At 47.2% G+C, this 16,288-nt stretch overlaps 1 protein-coding gene across 4 annotated transcripts in view; it reads right to left on the reverse strand.

Annotated features, from left to right (window-relative positions):
- Positions 1-16,288, reverse strand: part of CCDC102A (coiled-coil domain containing 102A) — a 360,110-nt gene that overhangs the window by 201,668 nt on the left and 142,154 nt on the right. Inside the window, exon 1 of one of the 4 annotated variants that reach the window (XM_086947791.1) lies at positions 8,106-8,154. The exons of the other annotated variants lie outside the window; for them this stretch is intronic. The gene's annotated coding sequence lies outside the window, so the exon portion shown is untranslated. Of the gene's footprint in view, positions 1-8,105; positions 8,155-16,288 lie in introns of those variants that run through there. 4 annotated transcript variants of the gene reach the window in all.

The following is a 16,288-nucleotide window of genomic DNA, read 5'->3' on the forward strand; positions in this document are numbered from 1 at the left end:
AGGGGTCCGTCTCTTCCCCTATTTCCTTGTGGGAGGCCTTCAAGACTGTGGTAAGGGGCTCTGCACTGTCCTTCATTGCTGCTGATAAGAAGGCCAAGAGGGAAAACTTGTTGCTCCTTGAGGCCGAAATTACCTCGCTTGAGAGCGACTTGGGTGGTGACGATACCCCTGCAATCTTGCACTCCTGAGCGCTGAAACAGGCTGATCATAGGGCCCTGGTGACCGATGCTGCTAAGGTTATGCACAGGAATCAACTGGGCAGACTCTATGATGTGGGAGATAAGGCTAGTAAGCTACTGGCATGGTTGGACAAGTCTGAGAGAATGAGTCGTGTGGTGCCAGTGATCACCCGTGTGACTGGGGAATGAGTGTCTGACCCAGGTGAGATTGTTGAATGCTTTGTGGACCATTTTCAGACGGTATACCGATCGGTGAGTGACAGAGACGAGTCTGACTCCCGCTTGCTTCTGCATGATATTATGCTGCCCTGTGTGTCGGACGAGGATAGGTCCGCTTTGGATGCGCCTATAATGGTAGATGAGGTTGCTATCGCTATACGATCCCTTCGTTCGGGTAAGGCTATGGGGCCGAATGGTCTACCCATTGAGCTTTACAAGCTACGGCCTGATAAGATGGCGACCCATCTGCGCAATATGTTCATTGATGCCTTTGAGGCTGGTCTCCTCCCCCTTGATCAGCGTTTGGCCACTATAGTCGTCATCTACAAGGATGGTAAGTCTTGTGACCAATGCACTTCTTATCGCCCTATTTCTTTGCTCAATGCTGAGCCTAAGATCCTGGCTAAAGTACTAGCGAATCGCTTGCTAACGGTGATCTGTGACCTGATCCATCCGGATCAGTCCGGTTTCATTCCTCATCGGAATACAGCGCTTAATCTTCGCAGACTCCACGGAGTTCTCGCGAGAGCTGGGACGCTGACTGAACCCGCCATCTTGGCCTCGCTGGATGCCACTATGGCCTTCGACACTATCGAGTGGCCTTATTTGTGGGCGGCCCTCTCGAAGTTTGGTTTTGGTCCTAACTTTATTGCGTGGGTGCAGCTCCTGTATGAACGTCCATTGGCCCAGGTGGTTGTTAATGGCAGAGTCTCTGGATCGTTCCCGCTTGGGCGTGGCACCCGACAGGGTTGCCCGCTCTCCCCCCTCCTCTTTGCTTTGGCATTGGAACCGTTGGCGGCCTGGCTCCGGTGGGAGCCCTCGATTAAAGGGATCGGGTGGGCCCCGGATCTTGAGGATCGCGTCTCGCTATACGCAGACGATATTCTCCTTTACTTTACTTCACCTCAGAAGTCCCTTAACGTGCTCTTTGATGTCCTCACCTCATTTGGGAAGAACTCGGGGCTCGTAATTAACTGGAATACATCATGTATTTATGTCAAATACGGGGGTGCTGCCTCCGCTACCCCGTAGATTCCCGATCCAGGTGGCGGAGACTGGGTTCAAATACCTGGGAATCTTCATTTCCCTGGACCCCTCTGTACGTTACGACCGCAATCTATATGTTCCTCTTCGGCGCCTTAAACTGGACGTCCAGCGGTGACGCGGCTTGACCTTGTCCCCACTGGGGCGTGCGGCTCTTTTCAAAATGATGTCCCTCCCTAGATTTTTATACGCCCTGCAGAATTTCTTTGACCCTGTTCCCTCTAGCTACTTTTGTGAGGTTGAGGGGCTCCAGAGGCAATTGATTTGGGACGGACGGGCTCGTATCTCCTTATCTAAACTCACTTTGCCATGGTATGACGGTGGCATAGCCATTCCGGACATCAAACGCTACTACTGGGCATCTCAGTTGAGCGCGGTCAACCATGTAACATACTCCCCGGGCCCCGTCCCTGCCTTCGCAATGGACAAATTACTGTTGCCGGGCGGTAACTTCAACAGGGCTTTGTACTCGAAGGAGCCATTCCGACTTCTGACTGGGCCTACAAAATGTGCTGTGCGTGCATGGAGAGATGCGACTGTGGCTACGGGCTGGGGTGATAAGATGACGCGGCTGACTCCATTGTATGACTCTGAGAGGTTGGGCAGTCTGTGGCGGTCGAAAGGGTTTGATAAGTGGGATACGATCGGTATTAGCAAGGTGGAGGATCTTTGGTCCAAGGGCACAGTTAAGTCCTTTGATGCCCTTAAGGTGGAGTACCAGCTCGACGACAAGGAGTATTTTCGATATCTTCAGGTGTGCCATGCTCTGATATCTGTGTTCCCTCCTGGGACGGAGATCCCCCAGTCGTCACCGCTCGAGGACCGTATTCTGGATGGCCACATGCCTGATAGTACGATTTCCTTGATTTATAAAAAGCTCATCAACACCAGAGCTGATTTGCTTGTGCGGCTTCGGGCCTCCTGGATTGCGGATGGCCTGGAATTAGACGACGAGGATTGGCAGATAGCGATCGCCTCCCCTAAAGAGGTGGCTATTCCAGCTCGCCTTCGTTTTGTGCAACTGAAGATCCTCCATCGAGTTTACATGACTGGTACGCGTCTGGTTCGAATGGGATACTCGATTGATGGGCTGTGTAAGCGTGGTTGTGGCATGAGTGGCACCTTTCTACACATCATCTGGGAATGTCCGGTGGTATCCGCTTTTTGGTCCAGAGTGCATGACATTATGGGGCGGGTCACCGGGGTCTCTCTTTTGCCTGAGGCGCGTCGTTGCCTGCTTAATGTCTGGGAGCCGACGGACTGCACGGCCGCTCAGACCTTCTGGGTAACTCTTGGCAACATGGTTGCCAAGAGGGACATAGCGCAACTCTGGGGTTCTCATAGACCACCTGGGATAACAGCCTGGAAGGAATACATGGACTGGTGCATGTTTCGGGAGAAGACGGTCTATGAGGCTCGGGCCGTCCCAGGAAGTGGGGCAGGATTTGGTCACAGTGGAATGAGTATCGTGGAGATATCTGCACCCCTCCACTCGAGTATACCGTTGATGTTCCTTCGTCCCCGTAATTGACGTTCCTGAAGACTGACTAATAAAACTTCTTTGTGATCCTTTTCACCATCCCCCCGCCCCTCGATATGAGTCACTAAATTCTTTAGAGTCTGACTTCCTCCTCCTCTCCACCCCGAACCCTAGGTATTGCTCCTACCATGTGAGTGTTTGTGATGTTTGTTATTTGTTTTCATCAAAATTATAAAAACGAAACCTGGTTGATCCTTTCTTTATGGTGTTTTGATGCCGGTGCACCGATATGTTGCTATTTATGGTTTCAATGTAATGCCTTCTTGTCTGGTATCCATATGTTTTTTGTCATAGCGGCCGGCCCAATTGGGTTGTAGGCAGACGCTGTGGCTGTGTACTGTGCAATCTGAAAATAAAGGTTTTAAAAAATAATAATAAAAAAAAAAAAATAAAGAACAGCTCGTACCTAGTCCAAACACGGCCACTTGGAAGAAATGCTCTTTTAGATGTTAAAAAAAAAAAAGTCCCAGAGCCAGTAACGAAGATGGGACAAATCTACAAGAAATGTGGGCCTGTTCCACAGGAGGGAACAAACAACGAAAAAAAGAGTGACAAATGGGAAACATAACCACTTAGACACACTGGTTTTTAAAGGACACAAAGTAACACATGTAAAGCAGTGGGTGGGCTGTAAGCTGGCAGAATGAATACAGCATGTCTCGAAGACACAGCGCAAGCGCAGTCTCTGCGCAGCCTAAAAACTGACTTCCGTCAGTGTTGCTGGTTGATGTTGGTCCAGACGTCGCGGGAAGCGAAAAAGACCTTGCATGGCCTTTGGAGGATAAACTGATACATCAGCACGTCTAGAACGCGAGGCAGGCCTCCAACATCGTGGAGGCGGGCTCTTTTAGTGCTGCTGTTAGGAGATGCACTAGTTAGAGGCAGCCAGCAGGGGGCATGAGATGACGTTGTACGTTCAAAGGAATAGTTTGTGATTAATTTAGTGAGCCAGAAGGGGATGACCGATGGTGTGCGACGATTTCTGATGTTGTTAGAGAGGATAAAGTGTCTAGTTGAGAGTTTATATAGCACTGGAACAAGCTGCAACGATCGAAGGGTTGAATTGAGCAATGATGCTACCCCAGCATCATCCATGGGGTGAGTTGCACCCAGTAAAGGCAAAGAAGGAGGGATGCAGCTTCAATATCTGGGCCCCTTTTAATGATGAAGGAAGTGCCACTTCCAGGGTAGACCCATTATTTAAAAAGTCAGAATGACATCTACCCCCTCATTAAAGACTGGAGGGCAGAGATGCGGACAGCCATGGGCGGGACGGTAGTTCAAGAGATGAAGATATTGGGGATCGGCACCTTTTATGCAGCACAGTGGAAATGCCATAGAGTAGAAGGTGCCAGTGGCAGAGAAACAGAAGTGGGGCAAGGAAGGGAAGAGTAAGTCTGGATACCGGCAGAGGACCAAACAAGGACCCGGAGATGAGGGGCAAGTTAGGGTTCCCCACCCCTGACCATGACCACAGCACTTCCAAGTTCGGGTGACTTGGTGGGACTCTGTGGAAAAAATCCTGGCGGAGGAGGCCAGAGCTATGCAGCTGCATCCGATCAGGTCCTGGACGGCCCAGGTGCGCTGGTCTGAAGGGAGGGAACTGCAGATGGGAGTCATCATCATCAATAGTTTATGAGGAAGTAAGAATTTACTGGGATGAGCATTATGGAGTGGGTGATGGTGTAAGACCAGGTATAATTGGCATGGGTGGCAGGATGGACAGGGGAGTGGGGGGAAAGATGGAGTTGCACTCAGAGGATGATGGAGAAGAACTGGAAGAAGAGGAGATACTGCATTGGGTGCAAACAAATGATACATTGGCCCAGGTTCCAGCTATGGCCGGGGTGAAAAAGAAGGGCGGGGTTGCTAACGATGGAGAGCATTCTTTTGTATTTCAATCTCATTGGGCAACTTGTTTCGGCACCTGGAGGATGGACCAAGGCTGTGGAAGGAGGGGAGCTGGTGCACCAGAAGACGCGGAGAGAAGTGTGTCTGCAACCAGATGGGTGCCAGTGTCAGTGCTGGCATGCTAGAGAGGATTTGAGGGGAAACATGAGTACACCAGCTGTAAAAACCAATCCTGTTGCTGTTGGGGAAAGTCTTTCAAAAGAGAAACAGATCTGTCCAAAGATGCACAAGGGCACATCTACAGAGGCATGCCACCACTTGGCACAGCTGGAGTTTGGAAATATACTGATAGGGCCATTAATAAGTGACCTGATATGAAACCCAGGCAAGAAGGCCTGGCATGTATGCTCAAGGTTACATGTTGTGTTTGTTATCGTGACTCTGACCGAATAGGATATGGACACTCATACCAGGTGGCATCTACATTTAGGTCCTGATTTTCAGAACTCACTCCTTTCAGATGGGGTGGCATCAGAAGTGCAAAGACTGGGTTTTAGGGAAGAAACCATTAGGAGGTTGGGGGGATGGAGGTCAAATTGCTGATGGCATTTCATTCATCAGTTGATGACAGTTGGTATATGAGTGCTCTTCCTAATTTGTCTCATCTATTGTCAGGTTGTGGTGCTGGGCCTTGGATGGCATTATTCACCATTTGGATTTCTGGTCACTTCTTTATCCGCTGGGCAGAAAAACAGGCCAGGAAGAGGCATTTCGGTGTGGGCCTTGGTCTGTGCTTTGACTGCTCCAGGGTAAAATGGTGGGGCAAGAGCGGCATGACATGGAACCAGTTGTTGCTGTGGTGTCAGAGGTAGTGGCTTCTCGTGTGTGTCTAGACATATTGGGAGAGAAAGATTTGGTGCACGCTCCTGGTCGAGGATTGTTTAAGTGCATGAAAGAAGATTTGAGGTTGATTGCTGAGCTTTGGACGGGGACCCAATATCTGGACAGGATTAATCCCAAGACGGGCATGGAGGGTGCCACATAAGCAGGCAGCGTTTGAAAGAGCCAAGTGAATGGTGAACAGACATGAGTCGTTTTTGTGCACTACAAGGCATAATGGTTTTACATCACGAGAATATCCGTGAGAAATGCTTTTCATTAGTTAGACGGGATGGGGGTTCATCTCTCCTTTCTGGCTAATGAATATTACCTGATGGGCTTTAGGCACGTTCCAGCCAAGAAGTTGGCACTCAGGTTATGGAGTTAATAGAGTTATGGCTGTCGGGCGACAGTCCAAAATGTTGGTTGAGGTTTTTGGCTGTTAGGCGACAGCCTGATAAGTGCATAGGGTGGTGGGGAACCAGGAAAATGCCCAAGCAGGCTTTTCTGGGTGGCACGAGGACGAAGCATTGGGGGCTACTGGGGTTTGTTAGAGCAAGTGCCACGAGAGGTTGGGGTAGGTTGGGTGGAGGGTAGCTGGAAGGATGTTTCAGAGAAGTAGATTTGGGTTATTTGACTGGGGAAGTCTGTCATTGTTGGGGGTGAGAGTTAAGGGTAGGAGGGGTTAGCTGTTCATGTGTTAGTGAGGTGGGGTAATAATAAACATTGTAGGTTTTGGAACCTCAATTCACACTTGTCCTAAAAAAGCATCCTTTTCTCTCACTCTATTGTCTTTGAATTCTGCCTTGTCTGATGATACCTGGTTGGTAGCAGCCGCTAGTGCTAATGTTTGGAAAAACTACAGAGTGCTTTGCAATAAAGGGGTGGTGCAGTCAGCAAATGTAAAAGAAGGCCAAACACGCAAACAACAATTGTGAGATTGCTACTGGTAGTAAAATAACTGAGGCAACAAAATCTTACTACTAGAAGGTGTACAGGACAACAATATGAACGAAGAATGGCATGGGCGCCAATATGTACGAAGCTTTTACTTCACTAGCGAGTACGTTCTGCCAATTTATAAAGGCCCTTCGGTCTCCCAAGATCATTAAATCGAGCACCACTGTGTTAAGACAATGGTAACACCAAGGGGCTTCATTGTAGATCGTGCCCTGGGGGCACAGCCGGCATGAGGGTCTGCTTTTTGCACCTCCAGGGTGCTACACTATGACAGAAGGGTTAGCAGACGCGTGTGCGGCCCCTTCTGGAATACTGATAGGGCTGGCAAGCATGTAGCGCCAGCGCTAACTTCAAAAGGGCGTTCCCTCATTGGCATGCGGGCATGGCCCCATGCAAATATGGGAAACACTTTGAATCTGTGCCCTCGATGTTACTATACATGCAGGCACAGAGGCAAACATGCCCTAAGGAGGCACACTGACTGTGCGCTAGAGAAAGGTGGCCCCACTGTGAGTGTGCCCCTGGAGGCAGCCCTCTGGAAGAGGGAAAGGGGGGGGTCCCATGGATCCCTTCCAGACATTCCGTGCAGGAGGGTGCAGTCAATCACTGCACCCACCTGCAGGGGGCTCTCTCTCCCCCTCTTCAAAATGCAGGCCGGTTGCCGCCTGCACTGTGAAACACGGAGCAGGTTTGAAGCAGCCATTCTGTGTTTCACTGAACCGCTGCTCCCAGGCCTATGTGAGTTTGGGGCAGCACCGTCCTTATGATAGGGCGCACTGTCCCAGTTTGTGCCCGGTACACCTGTTTAAAGGTGCACCACGTACGGCGCAAACAAGGACCGTGTGCCCCATCAAAAATACGGGCCCAGGGTGCCCAGGTTACCAAAGAGGCGCAAAACTCTGGCACATACTGTTGCCGTGCCTATATGACACGACAAAACTGTTTAAAGTGTGATTATAGCCGTATCCAATAAGATTATCCCCGGAGGAGTCTTGCGTCTCGTCTCCTAAGCCTCTTCTCAAATGGAGCCCGACGGGCACACTAATTGTCCCCCCCCTCTGCAGGTGCGCATCCTCAAGTAGTGTGAATCACGCGCACAGCACAGGGGTGGGCTTGCACGTGCCCACGTCCCTAGGCAAATGAGAGAACGTCTCTATGTTCTTTGCAGATATGGGCACTCTATTTGAGGAAAAGCTAAGCAAACAACTATGGCCTCTGTATAATCCCCAAAAAACAGTACCAGAAGCACAGACTTGAAAACATCCGTTGAGCTCGTGTTGCAATGTGTTAATACGGGACCCCTTTACAGCACCGCGAAGTAGCAAAACTATGAGAAGAAGCGCTATATACAATTATTGGCAACTAACAGAATGGGAGTTTACAAATGTCATTTTAGAGAATTACTCATCAGGACCAAGGGGTTGCTGTGGTACCTTTGCCGCACTTTCTTCCTCCCGGCCTTCTGCGTGTGTCTCTCCAGCACTTTCTTCCTTTGTCTTCCCCTCTCTGTATCTTCCACTCTCTTCCGCGCTCTGCCTCATTTATTCACTCCCACTCTTCCTGCGGCCTCTCTTCATCCCTCGGCCTTCTCACCGCTTCTTTTCCTGTTTCCCCACCCCCGTTCTTGCTCTCTCTCCTCCTGTGTTTTGTTTCTCCTTGTGGTTTCCTGATGCTCCACCTGCGCAGACCCTTCTTTCCAGAAATGTCTGACGTTCTTCTCGCTGTATGGCTGCATTTTCCCCTGGGCGCGTGGGGGCAAGAAAGGGGTGATCCGAGTAGTGGGTGGGGAAGGAGCACAGAGTCAGGCAGGGTCAGGAAGTGGAGGTGTAAATCAGGGCCTGTCACCGAGACAGTGGGGCCACGGGACCCTGGTGGTAACTCGATATCCATTCACAGCTGCAGCAGATGGCGGCAGAAGTACGGGGGGAGGGAGGGTCCAAACCACTCTCAAGAAACTACGGTCGCGCATCAACATGGCGAGGAGTTGGATTCAGCGAATACGTTGCACAGGGTCGGCGTCCATCACTCACGACGCAGGCTGAGGTCACGGAGCGCAACAGGGAAGCTCTGCATCCACGCGCTAGCATTCACCCATGCAGTGTTGGGCGCTACTAGTCGGACTGGGGAGGGGGGGGGACAGGCCCAGGCATCAAAATGAAAAGACACTGACTCTTTCGATAATACCTGTGCAGCGAACTTTCGGCTAAATGGGCGGCATGCGGTGCATTTAAACTTGGGTGCATTTTCAACTTATCAGGCCAGACAGTGACAACCGGGAAGTTGGTGTAAACACATGTACCCAGGGCTGGGAGGGATGAAAAAACTGTGGGGGGGGGGGCCGGGGGCTGTCTCAAAGGGGCGTGGTCAATGTAAATAAGGGCATGGCTTAAAAACATGCAAGCTAAAAATCTGTGTTTAGCATAGTGCGCCGCCCGACACATATATTACAGTTTCTGTTTATTGCATCCAAATATATGATACAACAAGTCACAGCTTACCTACAAGTCAGGACTATTGGCTTTGTCAATGGTTGCTAGTTGCATAAGATAAATAAACAGCAACTATGGCTTGCATATAATATTGAAAACACTTCCACTTAAAACCCTGGTGGTGACACCACGACAATGTTGCTGCTCCTGAGATTCAAAAAGAGAAGGGAAATCAAGAGAGAAAATGACTCTTTAAATGATTTCTCTTCCCCTACAACACTCACCTGGCATGATATCATGCCCTAACTTCTCTACTAGTGAGACGTGAGCACGTGCACATCGATGTGCCTGCTGTCACTGCAGTCCGGAAAAAAAAAAAAACAGACCACCTGTGCCAGGGCACAAAACAGAGCCCGATAGAGACCAGTTTCTAGGCCCCCTTAAAAAAACTGTTGGTGCTCAGACCTGGTGAGACCCAGCCCACTTAAAGCCCTGCTTGTACCACACCTTGTGCAATGTGGAACAGGCTGCTTTAATGAGACAGGTGTGTGCAACATATCAAAACCCCTGGCAACTGTCCAACAGGCTCCTCCACCCCTAATTGATCCACAACTATTCTGCATTAAAACCCAACATCTCTACCCCTGTTTTAACGGGGGAGAGGATGAAGCCTTACTGCTAAAGCAGTCGACCTCGAAGCTGGGGAACCAGGTTCGAGTCTCGGCAACAACGCTCAACATCCTGTGATTCTGGGCAAATCACTTAATCTCTCCATGCCTAACAAAACAAGCATTGGCATAGCCAATAGTTCTCGCCTTTGGGACCTTATGTGTTTAGCCAGAACTTTTGGCTATGTTGTAGAGCATTGTGTCTTATGTGCATTATGTTGAAAAGTTATAATAGAAAGTGTTAAGCATTTTTGTTATATACAACTGAAAAACCCGATTAAAAAAAGATTTTAACATAAAAAATGTCTTCTAGTTTTTTTGTACTTGCACTGCTGGCAACTTCTTCCTGCCTGTTCTCATGCTTGTTTGTTAAAAAAAATTTTGTTATGGGGGAGAGGGATATAAATAACTGGGGTGTGGAGGTTGGAAAACAGTAATTTAATTAGAATACGAGCAGTGGGCAGACACTAGGGGAGAATCAACAGATGCCAGATTCCAAGGGCAGACTGACGTGATGTTTAGGTGGGGCGCGGATGCAAAGTGGGGGTGGTGAATGATGTTTGGTACTCAGCTGGTGACACTATATGGTGTGGATTGGAGGTACGTTGTGGATTGTGGAGTTTTGGAGTTGAAATATGTTTGGTGTGTAATTATGCGATGTGTGTTGGAAATGTGTGGAGTTGGATTGTGTGGCCTAAACTCTGGTGTTGAGTGAATTTGTGTCATGGTGTGGAGTACATTGATGTTGATTGGTGGTATGTGGTCTAGAGTGCATTTATGTGGAGTGTATTCATGTTGCATTGAGTAGAGTGCAATTATGTGGCCTGTAATTATGTGGCACTGAGTGGTATTATGTGGAGTGTATTTATGTTGCATTAAGTAGAGTGTAATTATGTGGCGTGTAACTGTTGAAGTGAGTGGTATTTTGTGAAGTGTATTTATGTTGCATTGATTAGAATGTAATTATGTGGCATTTAATTATGTGCCACAGTGGTATTCTGTGGAGTGTATGTATGTTGCATTGAATGGAGTGTAATTGTGATGTGTAATTATATGGTACTGAGTGGTATTATTATTTTTTTGTTGTAAATTGTGTTTTTATTGCAGATTCAGAAAATATACAGTCGTGTGGTCCAACTTTCCCACCTCCTACAGACATTTTACACTAGTCGTAGCTTAAGCATCACACAGCCATTTAGCCCAGTACTGAGTGGTATTATGTTGAGTTTATGTTGCATTGAGTATACATATGTGGCATGTAATTGAGTGGCACTGAGTGGCATTATATGGAGTGTATTTATGTTGCATTGAGTAAAGTTATTATGTGGCGTGTAATTATGCGGCACTGAGTGGTAATATGTGGAGTGTATTTTATGTTGTATTGAGTAGAGTGTAATTATGTGCCTTGTGATAATGTGGTACTGAGTGGTATGTGGGGTGCATTTGTTGCATTGAGTAGACTGTAATTATGTGGCGTGTAACTATGTCACTATGAGTGGTATTATGTGGAGTGTATTAATGTTGCATTGATTAGGGTGTAAGTATGTGGCGTGTAATTATATGGCACTGAGTGGTATTATGTGGAGTGTATGTTGCATTGAATAGAATGTAATTATGTGGCTTGTAATTATGTGGCACCGAGTGGTATTTGGAATGTATGTTGCATTGAGTGCAGTGTAATTATGTAGCATAAAATTATGTGGCACCGAGTGGTATTGTGTGGAGTGTACATTGCATTCAGTAGAGTATAATTATGTGGCGCGTAATGTGGCATTGAGTGGTATTATTTGGAGTGTATGTTACATTGAGTGCAGTGTAATTATGTAGCATATCATTATGTGACACTGAGTGGTTTTGTGTGGAGTGTATGTTGCATTCAGGAGAGTGTAATTATGTGGTGTGTAATTATGTGGCGCTGAGTTGTATTTGGAGTGTATGTTGCATTGAGTGTAGTGTAATTATGTAGCATATAATTTTGTGGCACTGTGTGGTATTATGTGGAGTGTATTTATGTTGCATTTTATTTATTTTTATGTAAAAGGTTTTATATAGTGCTACTGGACCCAAGAGTATCAGAGTGCTTTACAGATAGGTAAACACATAGAGACAAAATTACATAGTGAATTAAACTAACATAGGATAAGGCTTTTTAGTTAGATGAGGGAAATGAGGAAATAAAGTAACTAAGATAAGAGGGAAACAACGGGGGCTGAAGAGTAGGAGAAGAGAAGGGAAGAGGGAGGGCAAAAATAGGAAAAGGAAGAAGGAGGGGGTGTGTTGAGGAGAATACAGGATAAGGACAGTGTCATTACAGCGACGTTAGGTGCCACAATATTTGTTGAGAAGAAGAACCTTGAGTCTTTTTTTGAAGAGAGGATAGGAGGGGTTGCAGCGAAAATCTTTGGGGAGAGAGTGAGTAGAGTGTAAGTATGTGGCATGTAATTTTATGGCAGTGAGTGGTATTATGTGGAGTGTATTTATGTTGCATTGAGTAGAGTGTAATTATGTGGTATGTAATTATGTGGTACTGAGTGGTATTATGTAGAGTGTATGTTGTATTCAGTAGCTGTAATTATATGGTACTGAGTGGTATTTGGAGTGTATATTGCATTGAGTGCAGTGTAATTATGTAGCATATAATTATGTGGCTCTGAGTGGTATTGTGTGGAGTGTATGTTGCATTCAGCAGAGTAATTATGTGGTGTGTAATTATGTGGCACTGAGTGGTAATTGAAGTGTGTGTTGCATTGAGTGCAGTGTAATTATGTAGCATATAATTATGTAGCAACGTGTGGTATTATGTGGAGTGTATTTATGTTGCATTGAGTAGAGTAAGTATGTGGCGTGTAATTAAATGGCACAGAGTGGTATGTTGAGTGTATTTATGTTGCACTGAGTCAAGTGTAATTATGTGGCGTGTAATTATGTTGCACTGAGTGGTATTGTGTGGTGTGTATGTTGCATTCAGTAGAGTGTAATTATGTGGCATTGGGTGGTATTATTTGGAGTGTATGTTGCATTGTGTGCAGTGTAATTATGTAGCATATAATTATGTTGCACTGAGTGGTATTGTGTGGTGTGTATGTTGCATTCAGTAGAGTGTAATTATGTGGCATTGGGTGGTATTATTTGGCGTGTATGTTGCATTGTGTGCAGTGTAATTATGTAGCATATAAAGATATGCGCTTACCCACTATAAAAAGTCGAAGGACTGGTCTTTACTAATCGCCTATATAGACAGGTGGGAGCTGCAGCGAGATGGAGTGTCCACAGGGGTGACGAGCAGATGGAATGGGTCCCAGCAGCGCACATAATGGGGGGTGACGGGCAGGGAAGGCTTAATGAGGAAGTGCCCCAAGTCACTCAACGTATCCGTGGCGCGCCGAGCCTCAACCCTTCGCACATGACACGCCAAACAGGCACACTGCAGGCAAAATGAAATAGGTTCAGGGGTATCCTTTTACCAACAATGAGCTATTTAAGACCCTTTAATTCAATGTTTTTCTCAGAATACTAATACGATTGTAAATAGTATTTTAATAGAGTGCCTTGTAAACCAGTTTTGTAGATCTATGAAGAACAGCTTTACCATAGACGATCATAAAAATCCATTTCATACGTGTTCACTAGTTTTACCCTGACTGCCATAACACAAATGTGGCACTGAATGCCACTCCCTCCCCCCAATTTATGACCCATTCGAGGGCATTCTACTTAAAAGTATTTTCAAATTATTCATCAACTATTTTCTTATAGGTAAGCCAGTAAATATTATAGCTCTTTACTCAGAGGGGCTACAAAAAGGCAAATGTATTGCAAGTTCTCACAAGCACACGGGGTAAAGATGTACGAAATACGAGCAAGCCACTGGTTTTAGTCATGACAGGCCGACTCAGCCTTTCACCAAACATAGGAGATTAAATGAGCTGCAAGCGGCAGAAACAATTCTTTCGGAAACAATTCAGTTTGTACAGTGTACTATAGAAATTTCAATTAATGTTACAGTACAAAGAACGATTATTTACAAACTACATTTAATAAAAGTCTTATTTTCTCATCAATTATTTAGGAACTAAATCCCCTCTCGCACTGTCAGGACTATAAAATTTAATATTTCCCTCAAAGAGCCCTTCCAATCTTTCCAGGCCACCATAGCATGACAAACGCGTCTCTTGTTTGTTTGTGTTTTTTTTTTAACAAATAGGTAAAAGCCTCATCAATCAACAAGTGAAAATATGATTTAAGTAGGAAATCTGTACTCTGGCCAACTGCTTTCCTATTTCGCCTCACTCCTCCAGCCGGGAATTTGGAAGGCAGCAGAGGAAAATGGAAGGAGGAAAATCTGAAATAGCGAATGAGGGGCTTGTGACAACTAGCAGGTAAGCCCAGGTACAGCAACACGCCCGCCGCAGCCACCTGTGGCAACTGCGTGTGCACCGGACGGAACTCACCTTACCATGGACATGGCAGAGGAGTGCCCCTGGACATCCAAACCCACCAATAGTCCTAGCCCCACCGGCCATGCACTCTTCCACCGCGCACTACAAAAATACAGTGCAATCATTTTGTTTTTTAACATATGAGCAAAAAATAAATTTGGTTGTTGGGTCAAGTGGTGCCAGTACAATCGTGAACGACAAGGACAACCACCGCCGTGGTTTACTGCAGGAACCATAGGATTGGCACGGTTTGGAGTTCTCAGGCCTTTTGAGAAAGAAGATCAATATCCGGATGCAGCAAACACGTTGATTAAACAAGCGTGGCAACGCAGCCGCGAAAGGAATGTTAGGAATGCAACTGGCACCCGGTCGCGCTGCTGCTCGCTCCTGAGCACCCTAGGCCAGAGGAAAGAGAAGGTGGGACATGCACCCACCTTTGGCCAATTGTGTGCTGTCTTTCTTAGTAAGACGCATGCAAAGGCCAATAGGGTGTGAAAGCACATGCACAAGCGTGTGGTCAGAGGTGAAAGCCCTTACTAGAAACCTTGCAGAGCAGCACATGCGCGCTGGTTCAGGCGAGACCTAAAGATGAATGTGTCCTCATGTAATGCAACTAGTGCTACTGGTGCTCATGTAAAGCGCTCTGACTGATACCCAATGTCTCAGGTCTAGTTCGTGCTATATAAAACTCTTTAAAAACAATCCTTCTCATGACTGAAACCTCCAAGGGCAACACCTTTTAATTAATCATTATCTTAACTCACTATAACGACGTCACAACTCCTCTCTAACCCTCACGGTCCCTTCCTTCCCTCAGGATGATCCAGCCGGCCAGCAACGAGACCAACCATGACTGCATCCAATACATAAAATCCAACAATTTGTCTCCTGGCGCACCTGCTCACCAGCGACAAGAATACAAAAGTATCCTTTACTACGCAGCTGTGAGAGCCAAAGCAAAGCAATCCTGAAAGGAAAACACCATGCCAGTTTGAAACTGTTCCATGAACCCTGCCTCACCACTAAAACCGGTACAAAAGGGGGTGGTAAAAAAGGGGGTGGTGATGGACGGAGCATCTGAATCAATCAAACACTCACACCCAGTCAAAAGATCTGGGTTTAATCCATCACCGTTCTTTAGCCCACTCTGCCACCCCAGTTCAGACATGGCTATATGCAAATCAGTCTGACCCTGTGCCTCATGGGAACAGTCCAGCCCGAACTGCCAAGCCATGTCTTCCCTGGACCGGAAACAAGCTTCCGAGGACCGGTTTCTGGCATTCCAGCCGTCTTCAGCCCGGCTTGCTTGAATCCAGTGGCAAAGTGAGCAAGGGACTCACGTCTGAGCATACCCTGCCACATTTATGGCGGCCAAAAGCGGTACAAAAGGGGGTGGTGATGGACGGAGCATCTGAATCAATCAAACACTCACACCCAGTCAAAAGATCTGGGTTTAATCCATCACCGTTCTTTAGCCCACTCTGCCACCCCAGTTCAGACATGGCTATATGCAAATCAGTCTGACCCTGTGCCTCATGGGAACAGTCCAGCCCGAACTGCCAAGCCATGTCTTCCCTGGACCAGAAACAAGCTTTCGAGGACCGGTTTCTGGCATTCCAGCCGTCTTCAGCCCGGCTTGCTTGAATCCAGTGGCAAAGTGAGCAAGGGACTCACGTCTGAGCATACCCTGCCACACTTATGGCAGCCAAAAGCGGTACAAAAGGGGGTGGTGATGGACGGAGAATCTGAATCAATCAAACACTCACACCCAGTCAAAAGATCTGGGTTTAATCCATCACCGTTCTTTAGCCCACTCGGCCACCCCAGTTCAGACATGGCTATATGCAAATCAGTCTGACCCTGTGCCTCATGGGAACAGTCCAGCCCGAACTGCCAAGCCATGTCTTCCCTGGACCGGAAACAAGCTTCCGAGGACCGGTTTCTGGCATTCCAGCTGTCTTCAGCCCGGCTTGCTTGAATCCAGTGGCAAAGTGAGCAAGGGACTCACGTCTGAGCATTCCCTGCCACACTTATGGCGGCCAAAAGCGGTACAAAAGGGGGTGGTGATGTACGGAGCATC

This window comes from Lissotriton vulgaris, chromosome 12, assembly GCF_964263255.1.
Source record: "Lissotriton vulgaris chromosome 12, aLisVul1.2, whole genome shotgun sequence".
NCBI classification, from domain to species: Eukaryota; Metazoa; Chordata; class Amphibia; order Caudata; family Salamandridae; genus Lissotriton; species Lissotriton vulgaris.